We start from the raw sequence: 23,136 nt of genomic DNA, 5'->3' as shown, positions 1-23,136 counted from the left end.
TTTACAGAGGAAATACAATTAACATGTGCTTCCAGCAGGGCAGAAACTCTGAACTCTCACCCTTGACCTGGGTATATTGTCACCAATTCTATCACCCTAATTGGAAATAATAATCTGAGGTGAAAACTCTGCTTTTCACTAAAATGAATCATTCCAGGTCCAGAGTTTTCTTAAGTAAGGTTAAAATTTATGAGAGAATGATTGGGAATCAAGCACCCAGAAACCATCAGTGTTCGGTTACACGGTGCGGCTGAGGGCAGCCCTCTCTACCTCACTTTCAGAATATGCTTCCAGCGACATGAGTGTAACAGAATACAGACCCTCTGTATGTACCGACTGGCCATGAATTTCTGGCTCGTTTCGATCAGGGGTGCTGTCATCTGTTAACCGCAGGGAAGAGGGGAGAGTAAAATGAAACAGGTCAAGTAGTACAGTTTGTATTCAGCATTTGGGTATATTGTTACACCAAAAACCATTGCCACCTTGGTTATTTAAATTTAGTGATATACGCCCCTGTTCTATATGAAGATAAGCTATGAGATGAAGGTAGTGAAGGAAGCAGCTTATTCAGCTTGAATATCATTAAGCTCAGCTGAAGTATGAGTTCAGGATTTAAAAGGTCTTCAAAATTCACTGGATGTCCGTCCATTCCAGCTTCATCCACCATTGTTCTGTGAGGGCATTGAAATACATAAGTGGGCATAAGTTTGAAATAAATTCTTCCCATTTTTGATGTAGCCAGCCTGCTCCCATGGTATCAAAAATGCAGAGAGGGACATAGTGACTCCTTTGACTGACAGCCATCAATGATCATGTCACTATTAAGATCATGCCTGCAAGTGCAAAACATGGTGCATTCCCAAATTTAACATTTCCAAATAATTAGTATTATATACTATGAAGTCTTAATATATACCACAAAATCCTCGGGGGGGGGGCGCATTTTGAAAATAATTAAAAGGGCTGACAAAGATGAACCTCACCAGTTGGAATGGAAGAAAGGACCAGTGGATTTTTTAAACTGTTTATTGTTCATTTTCATATATTTTAAGATGATAATTTCTGATATCTTTTCATCATTTGGCCTTTGACCCAGATATTGTTGATAATGGAAGGAGTGGACAAGGATTAAATAATGTGGCTTGAATGACTTTTCACAATTTGTGTAGATTGGTTTTAAGTGTTCTATCGTGCCGGACCTGACCCTTCCAGAAATGGCAGCATAACTATCAACTGGGAACTGTCTTCTGCTGAATCTACATTTACAGCCAGTACTTGGACTAAGAACCTGAGAAGGGTTAATGACAAAACCTGCTATTATTTCCCATGGATGGATAAGGAGCTTCTAAATGTCCTTTTACCCATATACCACAAAGCAGAGGACCATCTCTCCCTAGAATACTGAGAGGTTTTACCTTGGCCCAGTTCAGTTAACACCAAATAAGTCAGTTGTGTCACCAAGTAACTCTGACCCAGATACTTTCTGGTCATTGCCTCTACAGTGTGTGTTGCATCATTTTTCAAATCATGAGTTCTTGTGAAATTAAATCTGCTGCAAATGCATTATATTTCTTCCTAACTTGTGTTGTCATTTTAAACAGGACTCAATAGCAAGTATTGACTTTTGTTTACTTGATGGCCAGTGAAATACTGGTTGCAGGTGCCTGGGCAGGCAGGCAACATCATTGTACTGTTGGACCCATTCAATTTATCACCAGGAGCAACAGTGAGGAAATACAATCCATTATGGTTACCATGGTTGACAGAGCAGAGAGTGAGGTGCGTGCTTAGAAAGTGTGGTCGGTATATATAAACGTCTATCCAATGGAGCATGGTTTCTAATTGTCTCAGAATCCCCTGCTATTGGTCAAACATTAGTCCCAGCTCAGTTAAGACAGTTGTTGGCGGCTACTGTGCAACAGTTCAAAGGTTTCAAAGATACATTTAATGTCAGAGAAATATATACAATACACATTCTGAAATTCTTTTTCTTTGCAAACATCCACAAAAACAGAGGAGTGCCCCAAAGAATGAATGACAGTTAAATGTTAGAACTCTAAAGTCCCCCCAGCTCCCCTCCACGCATAAGCAGCAGCAGAGCAATGACCCCCCTCCCCCACCAGCAAAAAAAAGCATCTGCACCCCCCCACCGAGCACTCAAGCGTGCAGCAAAGCATCAATAAAGAAACAGACTTGCAGCACCCCAAAGACTACTCGTTCACCTGGTAATTTGGCATACCACAGGCTCAGTTTCTCCCTAATAAGGGAAAAAGAGGTGTCCCCATTTCACAGCGAGAGGGGAGACATAACAAACAACTCGCTGATTTATGATGTTAAAAGTCTGTTGTGTCGCTTCTTCCGAGCTCTGTGCCAAAAGAACTTAAGTCTCTGGGCACACAGCCAGCAGCCAGCTCGCTGCTTTCGATCTTCCGTCTCTCACGACACACCAGTTTCCTGCAGTGGCACCGATCTCGAATCCGCCCACCTCCAGAGCCAAAAAATCCCAGAACCCTGAAGGCGCGCTGGTCTTCTAGGCATCGTCCTTGGCATATTAAATAGCAGCCAGTCATGAGTCAAGGTCTTCAAAAGAACCCTGAAAGGGAAAAATAGAGATATTAAAGATAAAAATAGAGCTGTTTCCAAAGATGCAAGTAAAGGAGTCGCCATTAATAGGCATCCTCCATTCCTATTAACTGGAGCGGAAGTAAGTCACCTTTGATGGACGGAAACAAGAAGAGGCCTCTGCTGTTACAGGAAGTCCTTTAAATAACTTGCATGAGACATAACTCTTAATGGAAGCAAATCTAAGTGAGGTAAATACGTCCTCTTTGCTTCTGTGCAGTCTCCAGAGGCTTTTACACCAGCAATTAACCAGACAAAGCATCTAATAATATTATTAGAGTGGAAACTTATGGCAAAGAGTAAGAGGTGAATTATTTATGGCATCGGTCTGTAGCATAATGGAATCATGTATAGTACTGTGCAAAAGTGAAGGCGCACTAGCTATATAGGTATACTGTATGTGCTCCATCCCATTCATAAGAGATGTGAGCACCAGAACTGCCATTGCTGCCTACTTCTATTACCATAGAATAAGCTTAACATAACTCATACTGAACGTGTCTGATTCAAGATATTGGCCTAGCCCTGTTTTGTTCTGTTTCTTTTTGAGTTTTTTTTTCTTTTTCTTTTGTGATTTTTCTTTGTTTATATATATATATATATTTTATTTTTATTTCTTTTTTATGACTCATTTCATTATGAGTTTGGAAGTCTATTATACCTGTAGAAAATAGGTGCAGGAGTAGGCCATTCGGCCCTTTGAGCCTGCACTGCCATTCAGTATGATCATGGCTGATCATCCAACTCAGAACCCTGTACCAGCCTTCCCTCCATACCCTTGGATCCCTTTAGCCACAAGGCCATATCTAACTCCCTTTTAAATATAGCCAATGAACTGGCCTCAACTGTTTCCTGTGGCAGAGAATTCCACAGATTCACCACTCTCTGTGTGAAGAAGTTTCTCCTAATCTCGGTCCTAAAGGGCCGAGATTAGGAGAAACTTTATCCTCAAACTGTGACCCCTCATTCTGGACTTCCCCAACATCGAGAACAATCTTCCTGCATCTAGCCTGTCCAATCCCTTTAGGATTTTAAACATTTCAATAAGATCCCCCCTCAATCTTCTAAATTCCAATGAGTATAAGCCTAGATGATCCAGTCTTTCATCATATGAAAGTCCTGCCATCCCAGGAATCAATCTGGTGAACCTTCTTTATACTCCCTCTATGACAAGGATGTCTTTCCTCAGATTAGGGGACCAAAACTGCACACAATACTCCAGGTGTGGTCTCACCAAGGCCTTGTACAACTGCAGTAGTACCTCCCTGCTCCTGTACTCGAATCCTCTCACTATAAATGCCAGCATACCATTTGCCTTTTTCACCGCCTGCTGTACCTGCATGCCCACTTTCAATGACTGGTGTATAATGACACCCAAGTACCTATGTTACTTAAAATCCTTTTTGTATATGCTGATTAAGATTATTCCAATCTCTTTGTACCAACTTTGTTATTGAGTTTATAATTTTGAAAATTAATAAAAAGATTTAAAAAGAAAGAAAGAACTCATAGTGGTAATACTATGATACCCTTCCTGGAATTTTGACCCAGTAGCCATAAAATGCCTTGTTATAAAAATTCCATTTAATAATGTTTTTCAAAGCTGTAGTTGAAGTATTTACAGTACCAAGCCTATTCCCATTTGGATACATAAATATAGCTAGGGTGCCTATGACTTTTGCACTTTACTGTATGTGATTGCAGAGCAACACATGATTAACACCTTAAACAGCAAGGTCAAAGCCTCAAGCTGTTGAAACTGATGTACAAAACAAACAGAATCACAGATGAAACTGGCATGTTTGTGTAGGGACATTTTTTCATGAACTGAAGTCTGGAGAAGATTGATCAAGAAACCCTTCAATTTAACCCTCTCTTGTTTGTTGCGGAGAAATATCTGGCCTCAACTTGGCTCCTCTCTCCCTCATAAACTTGTTACTGCATTTCTGACTGTGTCCAATCCGTGTGGTAATGCTGCAGTCTGAAGTTATGAGGATTGAACCTGGACATCCCAGGAGAGGATTTGGACCTCATCAAGGTGAAGTGCATCTGCACTGAGTATTCCAATATTCTATGCCATATTGCACCAACTAAATCCATAAATCTGCTACAGAAGAGAATGGACACTCATGTGCTCAACTCATGTCCTTAATAACAGCCCCAACAATGCCTCAATGTTGTTAATTTGTATCTGCATGTGACAGCTTCAAATATTTTGTTCCTCCACATGGAATCCTATATGAGCAAATCACCCAGGTCTTCAAAAGGCAAAACTGCTGGCACTGCAAATCTGTAAAACAACTAGAAAATGCTCAGCAGGTTAGGCAGCTTCTGTGGAGAGAGAAAAACAAGAATTGATGTATCAGGTTAAAGAACATCAGTTTTACGTACATCTGCTCTCACTCCATCCTCCCACCACCCCACTAGGAATAGGGTTCCCCTGGTCCTCACCTACCACCCCACCAGCCTCCGGGTCCAACATATTATTCTCCGTAACTTCCGCCACCTCCAACGGGATCCCACCACTAAGCATATCTTTCCCTCCCCGCCTCTCTCTGCATTCCGCAGGGATCGCTCCCTACACAACTCCCTTGTCCATTCGTCCCCCCCATCCCTCCCCACTGATCTCCCTGCTGGCACTTATCCGTGTAAGCGGAACAAGTGCTACACATGCCCTTACACTTCCTCCCTTACCACCATTCAGGGCCCCAAACAGTCCTTCCAGGTGAGGCATTACTTCACCTGTGAGTCGACTGGGGTGATATACTGCGTCGGGTGCTCCCGATGTGGCCTTTTATATATTGGTGAGACCCGACGCAGACTGGGAGACCGCTTTGCTGAACATCTACGCTCTGTCCGCCAGAGAAAGCAGGATCTCCCAGTGGCCACACATTTTAATTCCACATCCCATTCCCATTCTGACATGTCTATCCACGGCCTCCTCTACTGTAAAGATGAAGCCACACTCAGGTTGGAGGAACAACACCTTATATTCCGTCTGGGTAGCCTCCAACCTGATGGCATGAACATTGACTTCTCTAACTTCCGCTAGGCCCCACCTCCCCCTCGTACCCCATCTGTTACTCTTTTTAATGCACACATTCTTTCTCTCACTCTCCTTTTTCTCCCTCTGTCCCTCTGAATATACCTCTTGCCCATCCTCTGGGTCACCCCCCCCCGTCTTTCTTCCCGGACCTCCTGTCCCATGATCCTCTCGTATCCCCTTTTGCCTATCACCTGTCCAGCTCTCGGCTCCATCCCTCCCCCTCCTGTCTTCTCCTATCATTTTGCATCTCCCCCTCCCCCTCCAGCTTTCAAATCCCTTACTCACTCTTCCTTCAGTTAGTCCTGACGAAGGGTCTCGGCCTGAAACGTCGACTGCGCCTCTTCCTATAGATGCTGCCTGGCCTGCTGCGTTCACCAGCAACTTTGATGTATGTTGCTTGAATTTCCAGCATCTGCAGAATTCCTGTTGTTTATATTCCGTCTTGATAGCCTAAACCTGATGGCATGAACATTGACTTCTCTAACTTCTGCTAATGCCCCACCTCCCCCTCATACCCCATCCGTTATTTATTTATATACACACATTCTTTCTCTCTCTCTCCTTTTTCTCCCTCTGTCCCTCTGACTATACCCCTTGCCCATCCTCTGGGTTTTTTTCCCCCTCCCCCTTTTCCTTCTCCCTGGGCCTCCTGTCCCATGATCCTCTCATATCCCTTTTGCCAATCATCTATCCAGCTCTTGGCTCCATCCTGTCTTATCCTATCATTTTGGATCCCCCCCCTCCCCCTCCCACTTTCAAATCTCTTACTAGCTCTTCCTTCAGTTAGTCCTGATGAAGGGTCTCGGCCTGAAACGTCGACTGCGCCTCTTCCTATAGATGCTGCCTGGCCTGCTGCGTTCAGTAGCAACTTTGATGTATGTTGCTCAGTTTTAGGAGACCCCTGAGTGGAAGTCTGCACAATTTCAGTTAAAGCATGCGATTTTTGAACTGCCCAAATCAATGCTTCATTCTGAAAAGTTTTGTGCTATGTGTTCAAGTCCCGTGAGAACTGAGTTGGGGTTTGACTCAGAATCTAGCATTTTTAAGCAATTGTTAGGAAACCAATGTTCCCATTTATCTGGGCCACCGGCCTAACTGTAATCCTGGAGATGAAGGCAGGGCACTTTATCTATAAAGCCTTATTGATGTCCTGTCCCCCTCTCCGTTCTACAACACTGCAGCGGAGAATCATTTGTAGAATTGGTTAACACAGAATTTTTCTCCATTTGAGGTACACTGTAGTACAAAAATCTACATTGTAATATTTTAATACATAAAATAATGATTGTATGCCTTTAGGCTATTTCTGTTGCTCAGCAGAGCATCATCTGAAATAAGGCAGAGTCATTCTCAACTATTTGGGCTTACTCACAAATCCATATTCAGCTTATTCTGCCAACTAAGTTCCAGAATGGCATGATCCATTTTAATAGAACCCTGGCCTGTAAAGTGAAATCCAGTTGTTGGGACATATCAGGACCAATACATTTCGGCCCAATTAAGCGGCTGCCTTAACTTGCTGAAGTGTCATGGAAATAGTTAAGAAGTATAAAAAAGACAAACTATCATTTAACTGAGTAACAAATTATGTATTTAAATGAAACACAGAATAAATTAGAACCTGACTACTACTACTATAGTACTGTAAAACTGTGTGTTAGTTCTTAATAATTAACGACAGAGGAATTCATCTCGTGTATACTGCTGTGTTCTTTTGATTGACTAAATGGACAAAGTCAGCACAGGCACCTCATACAGATAATGGACTGCCCTTATACAATGCTGTTGTTGATCGCATCTTCCAGATCTTCATTTTCATTGTCACATTCAAGATGATTTCAATACTTTCAAATTCTTCATGGTTCCTAACTTGCTGAAATAGTGAAATCGTTTCATTTTCATCTTGGCCTTTCTGGTATTCCAAGCTTGAAACTGCAGTAACCAAAACAGTTCTGAATTGTCTTACTGCTTATTTCTCGCCAACTATCAGTGACAAAAATCACTGCTTTTTGAACACAGACAGACACAACTGACACTATTTAAAAACTGTTCTCTCGAAGCACGGTTTAGTGTCTAACAGCCACTGAAGCACCATGCAACTGATGCTAGTTAAAAATTGTTAGGCAGCCGTCTCCTGTCCTAATGAAGCAGCATAGTTTCTCAAACAAAGGAAGGGAATTCCAGCTTTTTTTCCAATTAGTTTTTGCTCTTTATGAGTTGTCCCAAATAAGTGGCTGTCCCAATTAACCAATGGCCCAATTATCTGGAATCCACAGCATTTTGAAAGTGAGAGGACTCCTAATTTTGCTTTAAAGGGGCTGGTGCATCAAACTAGTTTATGGTAGATCACAAATTTTCTGAGAACTTGTTCAAATTTGTGCTATTATAAAACTTGTTTAGACCACAAGGCAGAATTAAAGCAGCACCACTCAATAAATCAATATCTTGATGTTCAGTGGAAGAGGAAGAACAGTGCATGATAGAACCATAGAATTATACAGGGCATAGAGCATTCAGCTTATTGTACCCATGTTAAGCTCCCCTATTAAAGAGACATCCACCTAATCCCATTCCCCTGTCCTGTTGCCATATTCCTTCTCGAAGTTTAAATGGAAAGGACTTAAGTTCAGCTTAATCCTCCTCATTCCAGAGTCCGCAAAACATGGCAAATGACTTAGATTGGAAGGAGGCCAGCACTTTTTAGGAAAATAGGTGGAAGTGCGGCCAAAGGAATGAACGAGAGCTACTGCAAACTTCCAGCCAGTGTTGCCTGCAATAACGATTTATGGTTCTGAAAGTGGAGGTTAGTGCCTTGGAGTGAGAACTCTGATATACCGTCAGTGAGTCCTACACACTTCTGATGAAAAAAGGATCATCTTGCTTCTGATCTTACCAACTGCCTCTTTCAGTAATGACCTTGCAATCGCTGAGGTTTTCCTTCATGCCCACATTTGTTTAATCTATTCTCTATTCTTAGAACAATACAAAGCTACTTTAGGCCTTGCTGTCATTACGCGGTAACCACCAATAATTTGAAACCGATGAAATGACAACACAAAGGGGAAATATTAATGCAATATATTGATATAATGCCTGTGGTGAAAGCAGAACAGAATTCCCAGTTGAGAGTTATGAACTTACTCCATTGACTGTCAATTAACTGGAGTACAGATTGTTGAAAATATTTTCCTCCTTGCCTACTTTATGTGTAAAGTACCACTCATGGCGTAAGGAAGTAATTTGTTTTGTTAGAATTGCCTATTGTCTCAAGTGCATGCAAACTATCAACAGCTTGAGCTCTGTCTTCAGGGGATAAAGTAGTTACAAAGGCAATGATTTGACCATAGCGTTGGGGTGATTGCTTGACAATCTCTTCATCCTCCTGAAGATCTGAACTCTGGGGTTTCGAAGCTCATGGATGAAGTTTCCAAGAAGGATAAAGTAATATGTCATTTGAAAAATTCTGCTTTGAACTATTGCCATATAGACAAGTTATGATATTGGGAAAGAAATATAGACCAATTGGATGGAGCAGTGAAAGTTCTTTGGTGATGTATTGAAGATAATTCAAATGACTTTCTTTCCTGAATTTTTCAGTTTTGATTATAAAAATGTTAGAGGGGTGACTATTGAATCCCTCTCAGAGTCTTTCTTCCAAGTCTGCGACGTACAGGGTTCCACTGTGTTTAAAAGGATTTGTGGCTGAGATGCGGAAAGAGCAGACTCATTTCCTCCAGCGCCAAGCACAGGGTCAGTTTGTGTCGTGGCGCCTTATCCAGAGGACTGCAGTCTCAAGATGGGCTTGGCGCAGGGGTTGAGAGTGGAGTCAATTGCTCTTGCGCGGGAAATGGGAACAAAATCACCCGTATCTCTTTCACTTCTTACAAAGGGGCAGGCCCAAGGGCTGAGCTACAAGGAAAACAACAAAATTACTCATGGCAATCTTATTTCCAAGGAACTTTCCATCATATTTCCAAAGCCAACAGGAAGAAGTGAAAGAGATGGAAGGGAATAAATGTTAAGTTATGAGTCGTAACATGCTAAGTCTTGTGTTAGTTTTTATTTACTTTTTAATTTGATTTATCAATGGAATTGTTTTAGTTAAAAATCAGTTCCCTCAAAAAAACTAACTATTGAGATGTCACACAAAAAAATTGATTCTTGAAAGTCTAGGTGGAAAGGTCAAAGGTCGTTAGTGAGAGTAGATATTGCAGCTAAAAGCCTTGAAGAGGCCTTTTTACTCTCTCTGTGTTTCCCCTATTTCTCTTCTCCCCATGTCATTGTGTTCCGCATCAAACCCCCTACATCCCTCAGAGCTACGAGAAGGTTGGTGTGTTTTTCTTTTTTACTTTTTTTAACCCACATTACATATGAATAATCTTTTTATTAAAAAAAAACTAAACCCCACAGCACAGTTCAGTTAACTTGCACTAGTCTGTGGGTCTCCCGTTTTTGCATCCCAAAGTTTTTCCCCACTCGATTTGATAATGTGCTGTGCCTTGTGGCGATGATACCTTGGCGCTTGTACACTGTTGCCTGGTGCATGATGGGAGAATGTCAAATCACGCTGCATGTTGCTGGGTCACGCTAAAACATGCTATGACAACACAGTGTTCCTGCTGCATTTTAATGTGTTTAAAGATGGTCTTGGGCCTATCACGCACATTATTACACTAAATAATCTATACTCGATAAGACTGTTTTGTGTGCAGAAATGAATGTAGGAAACTGTATAACTGGATTATGCCATATTAAAGGTCCTTGAGATTTAGTTTGTCTAGTGACTTGTCAAACTTAAATGAATACTATATTAAATGATGAAATAGGAAATATAGTGATAGATGCTAAATGATGCTGCTCTGTCTTCCATGTTGGCCAGAAATGCTGCAGCACTTTACATAGATTGAAATTATTTTATTGTTGTTCTTGATTTTCTTGAGTTGAGGAGAATGTAGAGTTGATGAGAATTTGGGGAGAATGAAATATGAGATTAATGCAGAATAATGTAAATTGGGTGGTTGTTGGTCAGCACAGACTCTTTGAGCTGAAGGGCTTGCAAAGACGGGGGCTGGCAGGAGGCGTGGTTGTTGGTGAGGGGAATGGTGTGTGTTTAATGGGGAAGGAAGATGCTAGTATGTGCACATATATCTACGTAAGTACTTGTATAGAGAAGAGATTACCGGTCAAAACCGAACAGCTATGCACCTCACAATAGTACGTCATCTTAAAACAAATCACTGACACACCAGAAAACATTGAGTCCACTTAAAAATCCCCAGGGTCTGAGGAATATTATCGTCTTTCATAAAGCATTCTATCAAAACTTTCTCCAGATAACTATCCAACTCTCCCGTTCGATAAATTAATCACTGACTGTCTTCTTTGTTAAGCCACCCTCCATTCTGTAACGGTTCAGTCAGCTAATTCTGAACTGTGCATCTTTCCTAGTCTGAGGCCATGCTTTCCTGTAGAACCTGTACTAATCAGATTGGTCCAGAAACTGCAAGGAGAGGATGAAACACTGTATGACACTCTGTTATTAGAGAATATAAGTTTCCACTAGACGAAGACTGGGTTTGGGTAAAGGTTGGTCAAATGTAAAACAATGGGGACATTGGAGTCTCATCCATTTACGTCAATAGAACAGAATTTCGGGAGCTGCTTGAGCAATAGACATACATTGCTGTATTCTCCTCTTGTCCCATGCAGTCAAGGCTGAATTTCTGTCAGAATGTTAAAATAGTATATTCCAATATTCAGTGGTGACATGCAAAACGGTCAGATTTTATTCAGTCTTTTCTTGGGATCATTCAAACTTTGAAATCCAATTCTCAAACAGATTATTGTGCTCAAAGTTAAAGCATTGTGATAGAGCACCTGTGCCTAGAGTTGTTAATGCTATTTATGGTTTCCAGTACCTCTTCAGTGGGTAAAAAGAGCAGTTAACCTCCTTACAGAACAAGGGAGCTCTGCTCTCTGTTGAGTTAGTTGATATCCAGGTCTTTTGGGTTACAGGATGTAGTGGTTTCTATTCCTGTTCACTGCTCCACAAATGCAGGAAGCGTGAGAGCTTCTGGCTTGACGTTATTGACTGCCATAACTTTCCTGATGTTTACTTTCAAGGCTCAAGTGTAAAATAAGTAGATTGCTTGAGTAACTGGAGAGTCACTATTACCTATGGACCATTACCTCTGGGAGACCAGAGACTGCTGAAGAAATGAAGAATTGAAAAACAAAAAGAAAAGGCAATCTTATGCATTTACAGCATTTCAACACTGTTCCAGCCTAATTATTTTATTGACAGGCTGTCCAATTGGAACATCAGACTACTTTAGTGCTTGTACAGTCGAATGTAAATCACTAGCACTAAAGACTTTAACTGAGTAGCAGTGATGAATAATGCTTTAAATTAACAGTTTCAAAGAGCATGCCTTTTAAGATTCTGCAGCAGCTCATGAACCTCCTGGCTCAGCGGCCGGATTTTGTATTCTCTGCCGGATATAAAGCTGCCATTGTCAGATAGACTGGCAGCTGTCCTCCATTAGAGAAGGACTGAGCATTACAATTAGCATTAACAACTCTGGGCATGGGTCCCCATCACCTTAAGCTCATTCCTTCTGTAGCCTGAAACCTAATTATGGTTTGTAGTGGTGGCACGGTAGTGCAGAGGTTAGCACAACGCTTTACAGTACAGGCAACCCAAGTTCAATTACCAGCACTGCCTGTAAGGAGTTTGTATGTTCTCCCCGTGACCGTGCAGGTTTCCCCCGGGTGCTCTGGTTTCCTCCCACAGTCCAAACACATACTGATTGAATGGTTAATAGGTCACTGTAAATTGTTCCATGATTAGGCTAGAATGAAAACCGAGGGTTGTTAAGCAGCATGGCTCGAAGGATTGGAAGGTCCTCCTCCGCACTGTATCTCAATAAATAAATAAATAATAGACTTTCAGATATTCTCTGTTGAAAGCTATTGTTGATTCCATAATAGCAAACAACATCCTAACACTAGTATGTAAAAAAATGCCTCTGGTTCTTTTGCTGAAGATCTTAAAATGCAAGTCCTTAGATTGCAAGGGGAACTAGGTTTAACCCTCATTATTCTGAACTGCTTTCAGTGTTTGCTAGAAGTAAAATAACAATTTTTTTTTGCTGAACGTTTTTAGTCCAATCCTATCACCCTTAATATCAATTCACAACAGACCTCTAACCTCACCAAATTCTTAACGTTCTTCTTAGCGGTTGCCAGAACATTCCTGTAGGAGACATGTTTTTGATGTGCAGTTGGCTAGATGGTAAAATGTCCACGATTAATGAAAGCCAAAATGAAAAGAAGAACCTAGTATTCTTAATCCACTGATATTCCCAGCTGATCAGTGGTCCTGTTTTAGCTGTCAATTTATTGCTTGGGGAACAAAAAAGTCAACTGTGAAACCTTCACGGGTTTATTTATGTCATTGACAATCCCTTTAGTCCTGGTGGCTGATTGTTAAACCTGGGCACTGTAAGTATGTATTTGACAGGTAAAGGCAGGGGGTAGTCAGTTACACTGTTGTCTGCTGTCATGCAGTTAAATTCACACAGGGGTGGTGGGGAGATGGAAGGAGATGATAAGCAGCTAAAGATACTTGCACCACTTAGGAGGATATAAGAAAATGTCCTGACGTGGCCAATAACTCTAACCAATAGAGGTAGATTGCACATAGTGTCTCAAATTCTTACGATGGGTTACTTATCGCTTTGGCTTCTGCCCTTTTCTGCTTATGACTGAAATAATGCTGATTGCAAAAGCCTAATCACAGTACTCCGTCTATAAATGTTGCAGCTTTGTTAATATTGTACATTAAGGTAGGTTAACCAAAGTAAGTCACCAGAATCCCATCTCCATGGTTCATGGAGGTAAGTCTGAATGACACTTATGCAATGTTCTCTACTAGCTGCTGGTATTACATTTACTGGTAATGGCTTTCACGCTGAGTCTTACACTTCTCACTTTTGTGGTATCTCTGGAAAAAGCAGTTGTTGATCATGAATACACTGAGAGGAAACGCACTGTGTATGGTGGTAGGGTAGGGACACGCAGGAATATAATCAAGTTCTCATCTTCCCATCACTCACCTATGTGAGCTGCACCACCTATGGTTAGGTGACCACAGGTCCATACAAAAAACCTTTTCTGCTGTTGTCATCACTGCAGTGTGTATGCAGTACCTGTTTCCCTGAGCGGGAGCACTTCACAACATGAGTTTAGAAAGTCATTATCAAGATCCTTGATCCACCAGTTTGACTGAGCTGGTATTGATGATTGTTTAATTACAGCCACATCAACTACAGTAATCCACATTGTTAAAATCTGAATTTTAAGAATAAAATACTAAATCCATAAGTAATAATAAAGGTTTTGAAAAACTTAGGTCAGGTTAGTTAATTAGCCTTGTTATACTTGGCAAGGAAATGGAAGAAACAGCAATAGATGTATTATTTACAAACACTAAATAATTTAATAAGACTAATAGTAACCATTTGATCTGATTGACTAATAGTAAACTAGCATAGGTAAAAGATACCGATCAATTTATCACCGGTGTGAGGCTAACCCATATTAGGTTATTGGATAACACTTTCTCAGCAACTTATTTCCATAATAGATCCATCACATTTTGAAGGTATCAATTTTGGAATATAAAACATCTGTTGTGTGTACAGAATTTGATGAGGGTGTGATGTGGGTGGGTGGGGGGAATGAGGGTAGAGGTTGGGATCAAGTCGTAGTTCCCACAGCTCTCATGCACCGAACAGAAACAATAAGTGGGACCAGGCATAATGCACTATTTCAGCTGAACATCCCTTTTACCTCAGACATCAACATTGTTCCCCTTTCCCAAATGGGTCCATCACAGAAATGAAACCAAGACAAAGAGGGGAAGAGAGACAAAGTAAGGTAGAGGTGCATATCACTTTCCATTTGATCTGGGTAAACTGACAGCTCTAAATTGAACCATTTGATGAAGTGTGCATGGCCAGAAGAACGAGAGTTCACATTTGAGTGCACAGGCATAAAAAAACTTTGGGCAGTCTACTAATGAGAGGTGTAGAATGGGTTGGGCAGGTGCCACTTATGATTACCGTGAATGTAATGATTACCTTATAAACCTGTACAAGCTCCTATTTCCACCTTCAATCCTGAATGATACTGTTCTCTTCAAAGTCAACTTTCTTATCATATGCACAAGTCCATGTATACACAGGTGCAGTTCAAAACTTACTTGGCACACCTTCTTGTTACTGCAAAGATCTAATTAGTTAATCATGTGGTAGCAACTCCGTGCAAAAAAGCATGCCAACATAGCCAAGAGGTTTAGTTGTCGTTCAGACCAAACATCAGAATGCGGAAGTAATGTGATCTAAGTGACTTTGAATGTGGAATGATTGTTGGTGCCAGATGGGGTGGCTTGAGTATCTCAGAAACTGCTGATCTTCCTGGGATTTTCACACACAACAGTCTCTAGAGTTAACAGAGAATGGCACGAGAATCAAAAAAAACATAACTTGAGCAGCAGTTCTGTGGCGGAAATGCCTTGTTAATGAGAGCGGCCAGAGGAGAATGGCCAGGCAGGTCCAAGCTGACAGGAAGACGACAATAAATCGAATAACCATGAGTTACAACAGTGGTGGGCAGAAGAGGATCTCGGAGTGTACAACAGGCAAACTGTGAAGTGAATGGGCTACAGCAGGAAGATTACACTGGGATCCACTCCTGTACCTAATAAAGTGGCCAGTGAGTGTACATTTTAGCATAATATTGCAGGATAATTCTTTATGATGTGCTGAGCCTGTTAGGATATTGGTTATTGATTATGATGAAATTAAGTGTATAGTTTAGTGGGGTGTCCATTTACAAGATTTAGTGTTAAGTGTGCATCTGTACTTATTTGTGGAGTAGATAAGGGCCCTGAACTTCAGAAAACTAACATTAAACTACTCTAAATGAAGTAATTCGAGTTCTGGTCCAATCTTGCAGCAGAATATACACTGTGCAGTGGGAACACTAAATTGTCTAGTATGTTGAATTCTTTGTGTCTGCCTGTCCTTGCGCTTGCTATTCTGCACTCCTATTTTATCTTCCAATTGATTAGATTACACCTTCAAAAATCCATGCCCCTTTCAAACCAGTTAGCTTTCGCACTGGGAGGGATACAATGGCTGTCTTTGTGTCAGTTTGACCTGTGACAATAAGGCATTTCAACCAAACCAAGAAGTTAGTCATGCTCAGCACCTTCCACTTCTGTCCTACAACTGTTGGTCTCCAGTCCCTCTATTAATAGAGCCCAGTGACATCTCGAAATCTCCGGTCTTTGATCGGAAGTGTGCTTTCGAGCTGCTCAGATCTCCTTGTACTGTGTGCTCCAGCAATGTGACAAATTCCATTTGAGGCCACTCTGAGTGAGTACTCTATTGCAAGTTTATCCCATACCTATGTTTAAAGAGCTTTGATTTCTTAGAAGTCTGAAATATTGGTTTATGGTTCTAATAGATACTCTGTCTTGTCACATCTATAACTCAAAGGGGTGGAGTTTAGTATGTGCATATACAACTAAAAAGAAAAATCTTCCCTTTTCAGTGGGTTGGTGTAATCTAATTGTAGTAATGAACTGGAAGATGCAAATTATTGTGGCTTTTCAACATTTTGGCACAGATTACAGCTCTTGCCAAAATGGCAGATAATCTGTGCCTTCTTGCTCATTGGTGCTTCAGTGTCTGGTGCAGTGTAGCTTGCCCTGTAGAGGTTAATTTGGTGATGAAGTTCCTCTCCTTCCTCACCCTTCCCTGCCACCACTTGTCCCTCCCTGAATGTACTCACTGTCACATTCTTCTGTGAATCAGGGCTCGTAATCATCCAACCTAGCATTGCCACACCTCCAAAGGAATCGTCTCAAATAACTCTTTATTCTCTTCCTCTCCCAATTTAAAGCAGAATGAGCTTACCTTTTATTCTTTTGAAAGATGAACACTCGCAAAACACAACTGAAACTGATGGCAGCTTCTTTCTCTCGGCACCTTTACGTTCTTCCTTTCCTCCATTCTTCGTTAAGCCCTTCCCTAGGGCTTGGATGTAAACTTTATTTAAAAGGGATTGGACATAGGCATCAGAACAGCAAGTCCCAAGATGAACTACATGGCACGACATATGTTGTTATGATTGTTTTTGCTGATCACATTGCTGCCGTAATGGTACACAATGGAAGTTAACTTTTGGACTTTGGTAGCCTGGGCACAGAAAGTGTATTCAGGGAGCACCTCATCACATCTGCTAGAAATATCACAAAACATTACACGTGCAACAAATTGCTTTGATGCCCTTCCGTTGTAATGCTAATTGCAAAAAAAAATACGTAGAAAGATCTCACGTACAGCATTGAATTAATGTAAATTTGCTGGTGTGGGTGAGGAAAGAATCTTGGCCATGGAATTTTCTTTGAAACAGTGGGATGTTCAGCATTCACCCATGCAGGCACATAGGACCTCAGGTAGGGCAGAGATTGAACATGCAACACTCCCTCACACCTACACTGAAAATATGAAGTTAGGATAGTTATGCAAAAGATGAAAGCCCCAGTAAAGGTGGGAATAACATCAGCTGCCCATGCATTTGGTGTTTTCCCAAGTTAAAGTCTATCATCATGGAATATACATGCCTTGGAAATAAGCTTTTTGCAGCAGCGGTACGTTACAAATATAAGATAACATATATTTAAATTGACATAAATTATACAACAAAACAAACATAACAACATTAGTGGAAGTTGAAAGAGAGAGAGGAAAAAAAGAAGTTCCATTTTTTCACTTTGAGAACCAGTTATATCGTTTGTCTTCATGTATTGTCTCAGTAGATGTGTGCTGCTAGGGCAGACTTCATTCAGGAGTGCAGTCCATTCAGTTCTTTCCCAGACTGCGTCCTAGGGTAAACCTTGGATCAGTTCGTCTTCTAGTATCTCTGGGTAGACTGATTGTCACATCCAGCCCAGTACAAGTCCTGTCACACCCGATTAAATCCGGATAAATTGCTTTCCTCAGGCTGCATTTTTTTCCCACATCGCAGCATGGTATGACATGACGATCCTTGAACATCTGCCATTGTAGTCAGCCCATAATATGTGATCTGTTATCTCTTGAAATTGAGTGACATTTATTCATTAATTTTAGATTTTCTCCAAAATTGTTAATAAATGGAATCCTATTACAAAAGCAAAATTTGTGAAGTTGCTAAATGCTAAATCTACAAAAAGAATTTTAATTCCCAAAAACAATTGAGTTGGGTTGAGGATAAAATACTAGAATTTGAAAACTGCTCCCCAAACTCCTTCTAACTCCAGGACATAGCAAAGCAGAAGACTGGGGCAAAGACAGGCAGCAGTTCTCAGGGCACGTGTCCTGTGTTGAAATGTTATAGTATGTCTGGTGGGCTCTTAACTACCATAACAACCATAACTACCTTGGCTGTTGGGCTTCCCAGGCCTTTTGGGAAACCAGGCAGCTCAAGAGAATTGGGGATGGCTTCAGGGAAAAGGAATATCCCTCTGTTACCTTTGACTCAGGTGGAGGGAGAGTACATACCTCCATATTTTAACCTGTTACCCCATATCCTCTAGTGGATGTCTGTCCCTCAGGGACACTATCACAGGCTTACCCTAAGCACACCCTAGCAAGACCTTTTAATTGGTCTGTCTTGTTGTAAAGTTGGGAATCGGATCCCAGTAATGTAACAAATGCACATAGTTAAAACATCATAAACTAAAGTTGTTCCTTTCCACAGCTGCACAAGCTAGGCCTGTCAACTTTCGGCCTGTCGTTATACTTCTACTGATGCAAGCAGGGAAGACTGACAGGTCTCCTTAAATCTGAAGTTAAGATTGCTTGCAGAGTCACATAGGATGCATTAGGATTTCGAATTAAGATGTGTCATTGTGTAGACCAGGCAGACTCGGTCCAGAGTTGAGGATGCTGAATAAGGTGGACTTTCTACAGGAATACTGCAACAAGTCATAATTATCAACTATAAAGAAAAGACCCAGCAAAGAGGTATTCCCAAGGCTCAACAGATTTTGGCAAAAGACAGAAGGAGGCTTGATATAACACGATGGTTAGCTTCATCCTTATCCCGTTCCCCAAGTGCCATGATAAATTGGTTGATGTCTCCAAGAGTAATGGAAGAAATTTGAAAGAATGACTAAACACAAATTATTTTTGATCCACTCCACATTTATTTTAAAGCTCAGCTCCAAAAAGAAATCACGTTATCATGTTGTAAATCAACTTCACCCATATAAAAGTAATTTTACACACATTTCCTCAATGTCAGATGGGAAATTTCTCTCCTTATTTCTTAACTGAATTCTTCTCCTTAGCCCAAATAAGGTCAACAATGGCCAAACAGTAATATTTTCAATCTCGCTTTCTAAAACTTTTAGTGCTATTTATTCAGCAGATTTACTGAGCCTATTATCCTGAAAATGTTATTTAAAGGTCCAATGTTCTAACTACATTCTTTGTCTCCACTAAGAACTGTGAGCTACTATAACCTCAAACATAATTTCCCATGTGTGCCTTGAGTGCTTCACCCAAGAAGGGATATGCTTGTTCTGGGCTCCCTATCCTTGGGACCTTTCCAGGCTGCTGCTGCCAATCTCTGCCACATCTCACAGTTTACTTCCCTAAAAAGAGAAGACTTATCTGCTTTTCTTAAGTCGATGGGAGCAAGCAAAATGGGCATGGCAATTTCCCATTCTTCAGGCTTCTCCAGACTACATTCGTGTCTTAACAAAGACCTCCTCTCAGAACTGACTACCTTTAACCCTTCAACCTCTTCTTATTCCACTTTGAAAATGAACATTCCTCCTATGAGCACTGTTCTTCACCAGCCTATCTTGATCCCTTCTGCGCCCTGGACAAATTCATCTTCCTATTATTGCAGCTTCTATTCATGCAGCAGCACTCCCTTGTAGCTGGAAGAGTGCTAATGGCCATTATAGAATATCCCTTAAAGCGGATGTGGAACTGACATCTTCAGATTCATTATTACAGAGGGAATACTAACATCTACTATATTTTTTTCAGTTAAACTCAATTTTCCTATGGCTTCCACAAAGAATGTTAAGATGACTAACTACACAGCTCTAAAGCAAACAAAAATGTATGACATTATTTCTAGGCTTATGTCATCTGTTCTTAGTTTACAGTTGCCAATATATTTAGTGTTGTTGAAGCTGTGTAAAAATTCAGCTGTAATTTTCTCTTTAATTTATTAGAATATTGCAGCTCCAGCCAAAGACCAACAAATTCCATTTGACTCCAAAACAAGCATAAAGACATCTGTGAAACTGTGTGCCACAGGTGCTAAAAATGACACTGACTGAAAGAGAATTTCAAACAATATCGTCTCCATTTTAATATTTAAAACAAACTGATATTGTGTTAGTGGAGAGCTTTTCTGGGGCCAGGTAATCTACTGTGCTAAATGCTTTTCAAAATAAGAAATTTACTACCTTCAAGATTTTAGCAGGTCTACCTGGCACAATAGTTTGTTAAACAACTGAGCACAAATTGAAGAGCTATCCTTTCTGGAAGGGACAGTTTTATAAGTACCTTTCTCCTCATGTCCTTTATTTATTCTCTAACTGGGGTAATCTCATAGAATAATGAATGGTCTGTCAATTTCAGATTACATGCCAGGTGTGAATAACATGAGCTCTCTGCTGGAATGAGTCACACACACCAGGAGGAATAGAGATTGAGGTTGTTAAAGAGCAGTCATCTCAATCCCAAGAAACTGTTGTAAAAGCTCCACTGGACAGTGTCTTTAGTTGCTTCAGCAACGACCTTCCTTTCCTCATAAGATCAGAGATTTGTTGAGGCTTAAATAGTGTTAAATAACATGGAAAATCCTTAGATGGATGAAGAAATCCATGCAAGACACAGACCGAGTTCAGACCTGGGCTGATACATGGCAGATAACTTTCATGTCACTCAAGTGCTGACCTATATCCATTTCCTTAAAAGGCACCCACAGTGGCGGTACTGCACCATTAAACTGGGTGCCAACCGCCGTAAAACAAGAGGAAGAAGAATAAGAAAAGATACCCATCTTATTACTACTGTTGACATTCAACGGGGTTACTTTTGCTCAATCCAGCACCAAAATTATCCTGGGTTTGTCACTGACCAGCAACATCATGACAACATAAGTCTATAATGGAACTCAGAAGATAGATTTTTCTCAGTGACAGACACAATTCATGATATATCAAAGGCTTTACTCCACCAACAAGGCTCAGTACAGTGGAAGGTCCATTGCAGTGCTAAAAAGTCTCAAGAAAAATTATTTTCCATAATAGAAGATGAATTTGTTGGCACTTCAATGACTACACTAAGTATTTACTTCCTCCTCTGCTCTCGACTATTCCTGTTGTACTTTACCTATACCAAGTACAGAGTGCACTGTGACAACTTGCCAAGCATTATTTTGTTCTGTAGGGCAGGTACAATAGATGCTTGGGAATTCCTCCATCTACTTATTTTCTACCCCTGGAAATACATAATGATTACCTCATTATCGCTGAGCTATTGTTCTACCTAACTGAATGAAGAACCTTCCCAGAAGGCATACAACAGTTTAAGAGGCAGCTCAGAGCAACCTCTTGAGAGAAAATAGGAACGCACTTTGAATACTGGCCTTGTTTCGAATAGCCACGTCACATAAAATAGAAGATTCTAACTGTACATACCTATATAGCCACAAACACAGGCACCTGGACAGATGCATGGCTGTGGAACACAAGGTTACATACACACTGACACAAAATTCTTCACATGATTGTGCGCATAGATCATAAATGCACATTTACACATCCGCATGATGATACTGAAGACCAAACAGGTAGCCGCTGGGACAGAACATCTATTGACATGTTTATCCTTAGAAACACACAATTGCTTGCACAATCACATACCTGTGCAGAGATGAACCTTACTATTTCAACTCAAGTTCTCCCCTCATAAAAAGCAGAGGAAGAAAATTAATTAAAATTTAAGTATTGGACATAAATATTTGAATAATAGTAACAACAGCTGAGCAACAAAATCTGCACTGGTTATCTTGTTTGGTTGTTTCCCATTAGTCTAATCTACAGATGGGGGAAAGAAATTAATTGACATATTCTCTGATACTTTCATTGCCCCCTTAAAATTCACTACAGTTGTGGAGAAAGAGGTTTTTTTACTGCTACAGTAAGCTCCATACATAGCCAGGCCTCCTTTGTGTTCTGTGCAGTATTACTCCTCATGAGGTAGTTGAGTTTCTTCTATGTTTTGCAAGTGTATCTCTTTCAGTTTCTCCACTCGTCTTCCCTCCCCCACTGCCATTTTTTGAAGTTCTTTTCAATCTTTGGCCACGTTAGTTGTTTCCCTCAAGCCTTGATCCACATGTCCCTCGAGTCTCAATCACAAAGAGATTGATGGTGCTTCTCTTTAATTTATGCCAGTTCTGTGCCCCACCTACCCCTCCTCAATCACCATGGTAACTCGGTGTTTGCATCTCACATTCGACCTCTACGTCTCTTTGCAAACTGTATCTTGTACGTGTAAAGTTCCTGTAGCCTCTCCCATCGGTGCTTGCTGGTGGTAATAGTCCAATACAAAAGATGCAAGGGCCATGTGGCTTTGCTGTGGCTGTCCGTTGAAGGACTGTCCGCTTGCCACACAGTCCACTGCTAATAAGCCAATCACTTTTGACGTCCATGTTGTATCTGCAAGAGGATTTTAGAGATGGGAAAGGGTTTTGCATCACCAGATAGATTTGGAAATCTTGTTCAACTCAATGCTACCTTATAACTCATTGGTATGCCTGAGCCTAGTTCACATTAAATACAACAACTTTGTCTTTTATTTGTGTTATCACCTACAATTAGAAAAACAAAGTCCAACATTTGTTGAGGAATCCAAGGACTAAAATGGTTTGAGAATCTAAAATTGTTTATTATGATCATTTGAGAACACCAAAACTCCCATTCCAAACAACTGGCAGTCTTTGAGAATGTATTACAATAGTGTTGAAAAACCCATTTTCTGAGATAAAAATGATTTTCTGTGGAAATATGCTGATATTTCCTTTTGACCTTCTCATGAACTAATGCTCCTTTAACTTACTCAAATGATGGAAAAGTAAAACACTGGGGGCAAAAATAGATCACAGGTGCACTCTTCCTCAAAGTTTTTTCCCCTTTCTTCCCACTTGGATTACCCTGAGCCATATACTGACCCTAGCTGAAAGAGTGGGGAGAAACTCCCTTGGCGCTGACATGAAAGCTCTTTGATAGTGACTTAAACTTTCCTTACAGCAGTATTACAAAGGGTTTGCATGCCCTGAAGTTTTGATCCAGGAAACAGTTGGTTTTTCATGTCTCTGGGCTCTAT

General features: G+C 40.8%; 1 protein-coding gene across 12 annotated transcripts in view; it reads left to right on the top strand.

The window, feature by feature from the left end:
* LOC134337298 (receptor-type tyrosine-protein phosphatase S-like) overlaps nt 1-23,136 on the top strand; it is a 513,177-nt gene that overhangs the window by 317,206 nt on the left and 172,835 nt on the right. The window lies entirely within an intron of this gene.

This window comes from Mobula hypostoma, chromosome 24 (assembly GCF_963921235.1).
Source record: "Mobula hypostoma chromosome 24, sMobHyp1.1, whole genome shotgun sequence".
Taxonomy (NCBI): Eukaryota; Metazoa; Chordata; class Chondrichthyes; order Myliobatiformes; family Myliobatidae; genus Mobula; species Mobula hypostoma.
Note: the sequence above shows the minus strand (reverse complement) of the source record. Positions and strands in the feature narration are given on the sequence as shown.